The following is a 9,269-nucleotide window of genomic DNA, read 5'->3' as shown; positions in this document are numbered from 1 at the left end:
TCCTGAGCGCAACTCGAACGTAGACCACCCTAGATGAGCGTTGATGATGTTGCCAAGCTCTGTTTCCATCTACAAAAACAGAGGTGGGACTTAGTGGCCAGAAGGAACTTCTTGTGAAGGGGGGTTTTAGGCTGGGGTGAGGTTGATGACGTAGTGTAGTCGATGTCTCTGGGTTGCCAGTGTAACTCTGTGGTGCCTTCTGTAAATCTCGAGACTAGGGTAAAGTGGTTTCGGCACAGCACCATGTGATGTTGTGGTGGAGTGATTCGGCATAAAACATGGAGGAGGCACGCATGCAAATGGTGTCATGGGCTGACCATGGGAGGAAGGAGAAGTGCGCCTAGGTTGCTATGAGCAGTGCTTGAATTCCGGTGTGAGCTGTGGAGGAGAAGTGCGTTCTCTACACTTGGTGGTCTCTGTACTTGCTTGGAGGGAGGGCATCAAACGGAGAGAGAGCAATAGGAAAAAGAGATGAAACGCTAAGGGGGCCTCCCAATAGGCTGGACTTTTTGTTTGAGTTGGGCTGGATTTTTTTGTTTGGGTGGGGCCCAAGGTGTTTCTCCAGTCCATGTGTTTTTAGTTTTTTCAGTGCATTGTGTATTTTGAGTGGTTTTCATGTATTCTCATTCATTTAGCTTGTTTTAGACAATAGTATGTAACATTGTCTCATGGGAGAGGGAGTTGTGTGGGCTGTCTTAGACGGTGGTCTAAGACAAAATTGAGTCTCTCAGATGGTTAGTCTGGAGGCATTGGATAAGACCTTGTCAGTTACAAAGAAATTTGTAAGTTTGAAAGCGAGAAAAAGATAGAATTTGACTTGTATTTTTCAGATCAAAAGTTGTAATTGTCTATTTAATGAATAAATGGAATAATGTTTCACTATAAAAAAAATTAAAAAAAAAAGTGTTGCATAAATCGGTTTAAGCGTGAAAATTAAAGTTTACATAAATTGCAACAAAAATCAAGAGTTTGGCCTTTATGTGAATCGGCCAATGCATGGCTCATATAGTTGTTATTTATTTTAAATTTTTCTTATTAGATATTTGAATTCAAGACAAAATTTACATTTGGTAAGATTTGGAATTAAGAAGCAAAATCCTTAATTTAGGGATAAAATAGTCATTATAAACAAGTAAAGGGGTAAAGTTGTACTTTTGCCATAAGTTAATAAATTTTATGTTTCTAAGTATTTAGTGGATTATTCTAACAATTAGATAATAGAAATGTCTCATTTCATTCACGCTATTTCATGCTACTTTTTACATCACACGTAATCATTGTAAGTTAGCTTCTAATTTACACTACAAGAAATCAAGCTTTTTCCAATGCTCAAAATTGTCACGAAAATCCATAAAAATTGCTGCATTTGATCAATTTTAGTGCTTTTTAATTCGCTGCATATTTGATGAAATTAAGACGTCATTTCTGATCAATTTCAGGGATAGACAAAAATTGCTGGAAAAAATACTATTACCGGCAATTTCTTTTGTAGCAAACAACCAAAAAATACTAGGAATGGTGTGATTTGTTTACAAATATATTGTTAAGAAAGATCAATTGCAGCGATATAAATCATTGCAATAGATATAAAAATCACTGGAAATGATGCGTGATCTAAGGCAGCGATCTGTTCTCTTCGCTGTAGTTGACTTTTTTTCCAATGCATAGATATTTTCAATTGCAACGAGTTTAGAGGCATTTCCAGTTATTTTTAGTCGCCAAAAATACTCAATTACAAAAAGAAAAATTAAAAAAAAAAAATACTACTAAAACTGTATTCAGTAGTAATTTTACATGGTTCATAGAGCAAATGTCATAGAGATTCAATTCTTTCTTCCCATATTGAGAGACCCAATCCAAGCAACCCACAAGACCCATTATACCAGAGAAAAACAATAAACTAATTAGAAATGGGCCATACACCATGGTGGAACAAATAGAACCCAAAACCTACAACTTAACTACTAAAGTCAGACAGATTCGGAAATGTAATTGACATTCATTCAAATATGTCAATTGTGCTACTCTATCTTTATAAATTATATCTAGTTAGATATAGCAATATGCACCTGGGCATGAAGGGTGGACAAAACAACTCACAAGACTGCATCAGCCCTTATACTTGTTGGATATTTGATATTTCCATCTGGACACACCAATCTGGCAATTATACATAAAATGCATATGTACACACCATCAGAGCAGTTATAAAGGAGCAGTACATTTCCTGCATTGACAATTGAGGGGAAATTAAATATATATAGTCATATAAATTAACGGGTTGTAATATTATGTTTAAATCAACATAATGTTAGCAACGTAAGCATGTAAGCAAACTTGAATGAGTAATCCATCAATCACCTCCAATATCCAACACCCAGATTTACATGGGGGCTTATAAAAAAATTGCTAAATACCATACCCTACTTTTCATCACCAACCAACAGGTACCAAGCAACCTGAAGTATCATCATACCTAGGCCTATGACTAGACTGACTTTTGAACCACCACATCAACAAGTTACTACCAACCAATATGTTTAATTCTAACAAGCAGTCGTTTAGGTTCCCATTTGAATAAAAGATTTTTCTATTTGGATCAGATTGCTGCCTGTCATCATTTTGACACACAATTCTCAACTGCTTATGCACTTAAACACTTGTAACCATCCACTATTGTAATAGGCTATTGAAATGTGCCTATTGTCCTAAATAAGAATTACCTTTACATTTTTCCTTATCATAACACCAAAAGAGCAAGGCTATTCAATATAATAGGTGTTCAAGATGGGCCAATATATTATTCTGCATTGAACATAAATAGATGCATGCCAATCTACCAACGCTTTTTCTATGATTTAAAGTTTCATTTTAAAGTAAGAGTAAGTCATATTTGGTGACCTTAAATGGAGAGGAAGGTGTTACTGTTAGGATCTGAAGCAATGCCAGCCAGGTTGACAATCAAAGTCAGGACAATTGAAACTAAGATTTTGCAAGATAAACCAGCGAACAAAATATACATTTGATTCAAATGATGTGACATCAAATGTCTACAGTAATAAACTATTGAAACACATATTGACATGCTGAATGTCGTTAGTGCCTATATCATCACTATCCGACAACATGGAAAACTTCTAACTCTCATGTCACGTTACACATTTCTATGTCACTTTTCCTTTTTTATTTAATGTGAGCTCTCTACATTAAAATCTGAATATTGTATAAATCACTTTAAGACCAACAAAAAAAAAAAAAACTTACAACACCTTAATATAATTCCCTGTTTACAAATAACAAAAGAACAAAACCAATACTTAACAAAACTTTTTCCAGTCATTAGTATCTTCAATAAGTCTTTGCCATTATTTGAGAGCTTAATATTATAAATGTATATGATGCTAATGTATGCCTAGATATGCTTATTGCCTAAGCAAGCCATCACCCGCTTATGTGTGTGTGTGTATATATATATATATGTACTCATTTAAGGTAAAGCTGAAAATACGACCTGCACGTGTCACATTCTTTGCGTTTGCTAATAATATATTGTTAAATATAGATTTAGTCATGCATAATCTCAATGCAATGATATCTGGTGCATAATTATTATAAAAATCTAATTACTGCATTATATCTTAAATAGTGAGTGAATCCTACGCTAGCTTTTGTGCCGAAAGGCACAATAAGTACCATCATTTCCCTAAAAAGGCTGGCGGCAGCTTGTTAAGGCATTGGTATTATTTGAGGCTAGTCTAGCCTTTGACCTGGTTAATTAATTAGTACTTGAGTAAGCTAGGTTTAATATTGCTATGTTTCTCTTGATATAGATATTATATATATAAATATATATATGTTTAGCCATTATTAATGAAAGATATTATATACTTCCTTCTTGTATGAGACATCATGTAAGCAGGCTATCTGATGCTTTATAACAAAAAATTGTATCACCTATTCTAGATCTGTATGTGCACATCCTCCAGTTTCTATACATCAATATATATAAACGCTGCTCAATAAATATTTCTTATTAGTATCAAGTCATACCCTAATACTTGTACTAACTAAAATACTCTAATACCCAGGAAGCAGTGGATATATTCTTGTTGAGATTATCTTGAACTTTCTCTTTTTATATTTTTTATCATCCAGAATGATAAACCAAGGACCATTACATTCAAATATTAGAGTATTCTTTCAATCCCAATCCAAATATCTTATGAATACCATATAGTGATAAAATACTTTTTTCATTGATATTTTAGTTTATTTGGATAGAAAGGATTAAGAAAATGAACTAACAACATCAAATTTGGAAGACATCTTCAAAAGAAAAAGAAAATGAATAGATTGTCGGATCCACTCCTTTGTTCCATTACCGCTTAATCAGATTGATCCAATTCCAAAGTGGGTGGAGGATGAGTGCAATTTTCAGTTTTTTTTCCTCCCTTCTTTAAAAGACAAAAAGAAAAAGAAGCATCTTCTTATGAAATCATTACTCCCTTTCCTTTTTCATTCATTCTTTAATAATCTCTCCCTATATGGGTGTACCCTCATGTCTGACAGTTTCACTGGCCATGATCTTAATTATTCACTTATATTTTGTTTATAAAATACCAAAATACAATATTAGTAGAAGTGACCTAAAAAGTAAAGAAACATGAGAAGACCAACAAGCTAGATCTAGGACAGGCTAATAAATTCTGTTTAAAAAATACAACAGGTATTTCTTATGCAAATCGTACAGGACTCTCACTCTCACTCACTTGTAATTGAAAATTATTCTGAAACACCATCTTCATTATTTTCTTCTTTGAAGAAGAAGAGATTCATTTCTAGAGGCATTGATCAAATATTTCTAAAACTGGCCTAAATTACTCTGGAGAGAATGTGGAAGTTGCTAGTTGGCGGTCAACTATTTCTAAACTTTTCGACTTTGTTTCTATAATTGGTTTATATGGTTTCTTTCATATGTGGGAAGCTGTTAAAAGATGTTACAGATTCTAAGGCATGATATATCTTCAAACCCAACACTATTCTCTTACATTTGAGAAAAGAAAAAATAACAGACATTGAACGAGATATAAATCATTTGTGTGACTTATGAGAGAAAGACTAAAAATAGAAATAGAGGCATACCTGTATATGAGTTTTCTGGAAAGACACAACACCAATAGATTAGTAAAACAAAAAACCTAGAAAGTGAAAAGAGCATGAAGTCATAGAAACAAGGGAAATCCTTATTGTTTTAACAATAAGGCTACAGATCCATTATTTTGAATGCTAATGTCCCACATAATTTTGACTGAATTCACAGCATCTAGTCCTTTTTCTTCATTTTTCTTGAAGAATGGCCATGCTCAATAGAGTAGGAAGGGCCATTTGATATAGTACTAGAGTTGATCCATTTGTTTCATGATTATAATTCCTCGTGGTTGGGAAGAGATTGAAAGAGACAAAAGAGAAATTGGAGCCTGACAATGGTCATGACTCTAATCTCCACCAGTTATGAGATTCCTTTTATTTTTTGTTTGTTTCTTTTTTTTTTTTTTTTTTTTTTGGAGGGGGTGCGATTGGAAGAAATTTTCAGTTCTCATTCATTTTCCAGCTCTCGTTTTTTTATTCAAAAATGTTGAAGATATATATTGCAAGCTTTACAACAAGAAACTTACATGTTGAGTCCAGTTTATAATATTATCGATGTTGTCACATTAGTACTAAAACAAGAATAGTTTTGAATTTCCATTTTATTTGTAACATTTTACTTTGTACTTGTAGAACCTATGCAGTAAAAGTTACAGATAAACAAATAATTCATACGATACAGATCCATTATAACAAATATTCATTTATTCTTTTGAATAAGTGATGTTCAATTTGGCTCCATATAATGCATATATGACTGTGTGCATTGACTAACTATATCTAATACCAATCAGCAATGCATGCAGTTTGCAAATCAGTAAACGAACGGGTACTTTATGCATTGAATAACAAAATGTCCTTAGATTTGTCCTTATGCATTGAATAGCATGCAGTTCAGCAGAATGTGTAGCCTTAATACAGCGAGGTCAACACAAATGGGTAGTCTGATCATCAATGATCAGACCTCAAACAACCTAATTGAATTTGAGTGCTACACTGTATATATTTCTCAAGAAGAATATATATATATATAGTAGCCTAATTGCATTTGAGTACTACACTAGTCACTATATATAGATCTGTAATAAAATTTCAAACAAAGAAATGCATCAAAACCAAGATATTTATATATCTATTTGGAAGACTTGTACCAAAAAGATAGAGGATTCACTTGGAGTTATGGAAAAAAAATAATTAGTAAGTAATTTTACATCTCAAACTATTATATATTTAGTATGAAGTTATTTTATATATATATATATATATATATATATATTTAGATTGAAAATGCTGCAAGAATGCATTGAGAATTTTGCCTTCTTTGTTAATGTTATATATGGTGCATCAACCTCAAGATAGCTGGTTAAATTCTGTCTAAAGTCTAAACCGACCAAGAGTCAATATGGCCACCAATAACAGCTGAATATCCTCAACTCTTCAAGGCTTTAACTGCCCTAGAAATTAACAACAATATGTGTGTCTCTACATATATATATATATATATATTTATATAGATAAGTTTATGATCTTAAAGTATTAAAGCAAGAGGCATTGAAGTCAAAACCAACATAATTTCTAAACACTAGACAACCAAATGCGCATGCTGATCAAGTCAGGATCACATATATATTTAGATATATTAATAGATGGATGTACAGATAAGAAATCCAGCATACATATATTTGGTGTAAATATATATATCTGTACAGATTTATAATGTGTTATAAATCTGTATAGATATGGTATTTTAATCACAACTCTTTTGCATCACTTTGGATTCTGTTTAATTAATTACCTTCTAAGTGCTACGTGAAAACAGCCCACTAATTACATATACATATTCATATCCTCATATTTGTTTTGCTAACCAGCCTAGAAGTTTTTCATGTGTAACCTTGAAATTTTCAAGTGAAAAGCAAACTTTTGAATTCAATTCCAATGGTATTTTGGTTTAGATACTAGAACGGAATATTTGGTAGCAGTGTGTACCAATGTAGCATTTCAGGATTACTCAATATATGCATATCTATATATATATATATATATAAAGTTTATACTAAAAATATTTTTTTAATACATAAATCTATACTTTTTTATAGGTAATAAATAAATTTATACTCATTATCTATCATCTTGAAAACAAAAAAATAATCATCAAACGAACATAAAACATTAATAATTCACAATTCGTTAATACCATATTCCTTCATAACTAACAAACACAATGAATTGGAACAAATCATTGTTTTAAAAATTGGAACATCACATTGTTTTATTAGTTTTGAATCACAAAAAAAAAAAAAAAAAAAAAAATTATAATAATAATAAGAGCAAGAAAATCCCACCTTTATTTTCCTTGGTCCCAAAAAGTACAAAACAATAATCAGATTTATGCGACACAAATTGGCACCACAATTGTTTTGTCTTTTTTGTCTTTTCCTGTTTTTCACATGTGTGGGTTCCAGGCAAGATTGAACACTAAGTTTTAATCCGAGTTGAGATTTATATATAATAGTTGTCCTAGTTACTAGATGCTAATTCTTGGTTCTTATGTGGGTCTTGCATGCACTATGGAGCAGATTTTTGGTCACATTGATTAAAATGTTTACGTTTATCATTAACAAACAATGATTTAAAGGATGCATTTGCAGAAGGAAGAAATTTCTAAAAAGGTTCTACCGCCAATAAGGGTAAATCCACACAAACAAACACAACTAAGGGTTACAAATGAGTAGAACCAAGATTGACCAAAACAAGAGAAAAATCCAGCTTAGGGACACAAAAAATGGGCATCCGGGAATCAATCACAACAGCCTCCTTAGTGGGGATATCAACCATAGAGATATAGAGAGGCATAAGAGTACCTAAATCGAAAGTCACATGTTTCTTGCGGCGTCGCAGGTTGAGTGGCAGTAGAAGGCATCACCGGTGGGTGGGGCAGATCAATCTAGGGATTTTTGAGAAAGAGGTGTTAAAGCACGGAGAGAGAGAGAGAGAGAGAGAGAGAGAGAGAGAGAGAGAGAGAGAGAGAGAGAGAGAGAGTTGTAGGGCTTACCTATAGGAACGGGAGGAGCAGTCACATGTTTCTTGTGGCGTCGCAGGTCGAGTGGTAGTAGAAGGCATCACCGGCGGGTGGGGCAGATCAATCTAGGGATTTTTGAGAAAGAGGTGTTAGGGCACGGAGAGAGAGAGAGAGAGAGAGAGAGTTGTAGGGCTTACCTATAGGAACGGGAGGAGCATCTTAGGCTATTGAGTGTGGCGGCGCTAGTGTCCAAACGACGGTGGAGGTAGTTGTAACAGTAAACATATTAGAGTTTTGCCCAAAACTCTGAGAGAGAGAGAGAGAGAGAGAGAGAGAGAGAGTCGGGAAGAGAGGCAGAGGAGAGAGGGAAGGAAAGAGACCCCCCTGAGATGGCGCCAATGAATGGTGGTGGTGGACAAAAATGCAGGGAGATGGTGTGGGTGCAAAGGACCAGCGGGGGCAGAGACACTATAAGGGAAATGAATTTATGAAAATGAGGTAGAGGAACTTAGCTTGGGGTGGGCGTGCGATTTTGGAGAAGGAAAGAACAGAGAAAAGTGGAAAAGCAAGAAAGAAATTGGGGGGAAATTTAAAACATGCTTTCGTGAGGACTTTGGCGCCCAGATCTAATACCGACTAGTATTTGGGCGCTGCAACATATTTTTACAAATACAATAATCAAAATTACTGCAAATATCATATTTTTAGCTACAATTACAAAAATAAAGAAAATTAGAAATTTTAAGGTAAAAACTGAGCGACGATTCAAAAATCGTTGCAATATGTCACCTTTTGCAGCAATTTTTTTTGCAACAATATAAAAATCATTGCAATAGATTGTTTTTCTTGTAGTGTTACTCCTAGTGTATTTATGTATGTTTACACTCAAGATTATTATAAATTGTTTACCATACCATGCCATGTCATTTATTACAAGGACATATTTATCTGTTACATACCATATTATGTCACGTCATTTGTCACATACTCATTTGTTATATGCCATGCCATGCATGTCACATGCATAGAGTATGTGATGAAATATATTTTTTCAAGTCAGTAGAGTCTTTTATTTTATTATGACCACAAATGTTAGGAT

General features: G+C 33.5%; 1 long non-coding RNA gene across 2 annotated transcripts; it reads right to left on the bottom strand.

Moving 5' to 3' along the window:
• Positions 1–1,747: 1,747 nt before the first annotated feature.
• LOC122274131 lies at positions 1,748–8,776 on the bottom strand. Of its 2 annotated transcripts, none has more exons than XR_006228227.1 (4): positions 8,368–8,776; positions 8,204–8,295; positions 5,143–8,095; positions 1,748–2,227 (listed from the first exon to the last, which is right to left on the bottom strand). It is a non-coding gene; the product is annotated as an uncharacterized LOC122274131 (long non-coding RNA). The 2 variants fall into 2 exon arrangements; XR_006228226.1 differs by having other exon boundaries at positions 8,013–8,095; positions 8,368–8,749.
• Between the last annotated feature and the right edge of the window lie 493 nt (positions 8,777–9,269).

The sequence above is a fragment of the Carya illinoinensis genome, chromosome 8, assembly GCF_018687715.1.
Source record: "Carya illinoinensis cultivar Pawnee chromosome 8, C.illinoinensisPawnee_v1, whole genome shotgun sequence".
Classification (NCBI taxonomy): domain Eukaryota; kingdom Viridiplantae; phylum Streptophyta; class Magnoliopsida; order Fagales; family Juglandaceae; genus Carya; species Carya illinoinensis.
The sequence above is the reverse complement of the archived record's forward strand: the minus strand, read 5'-3'. Positions and strand labels throughout refer to the sequence as shown.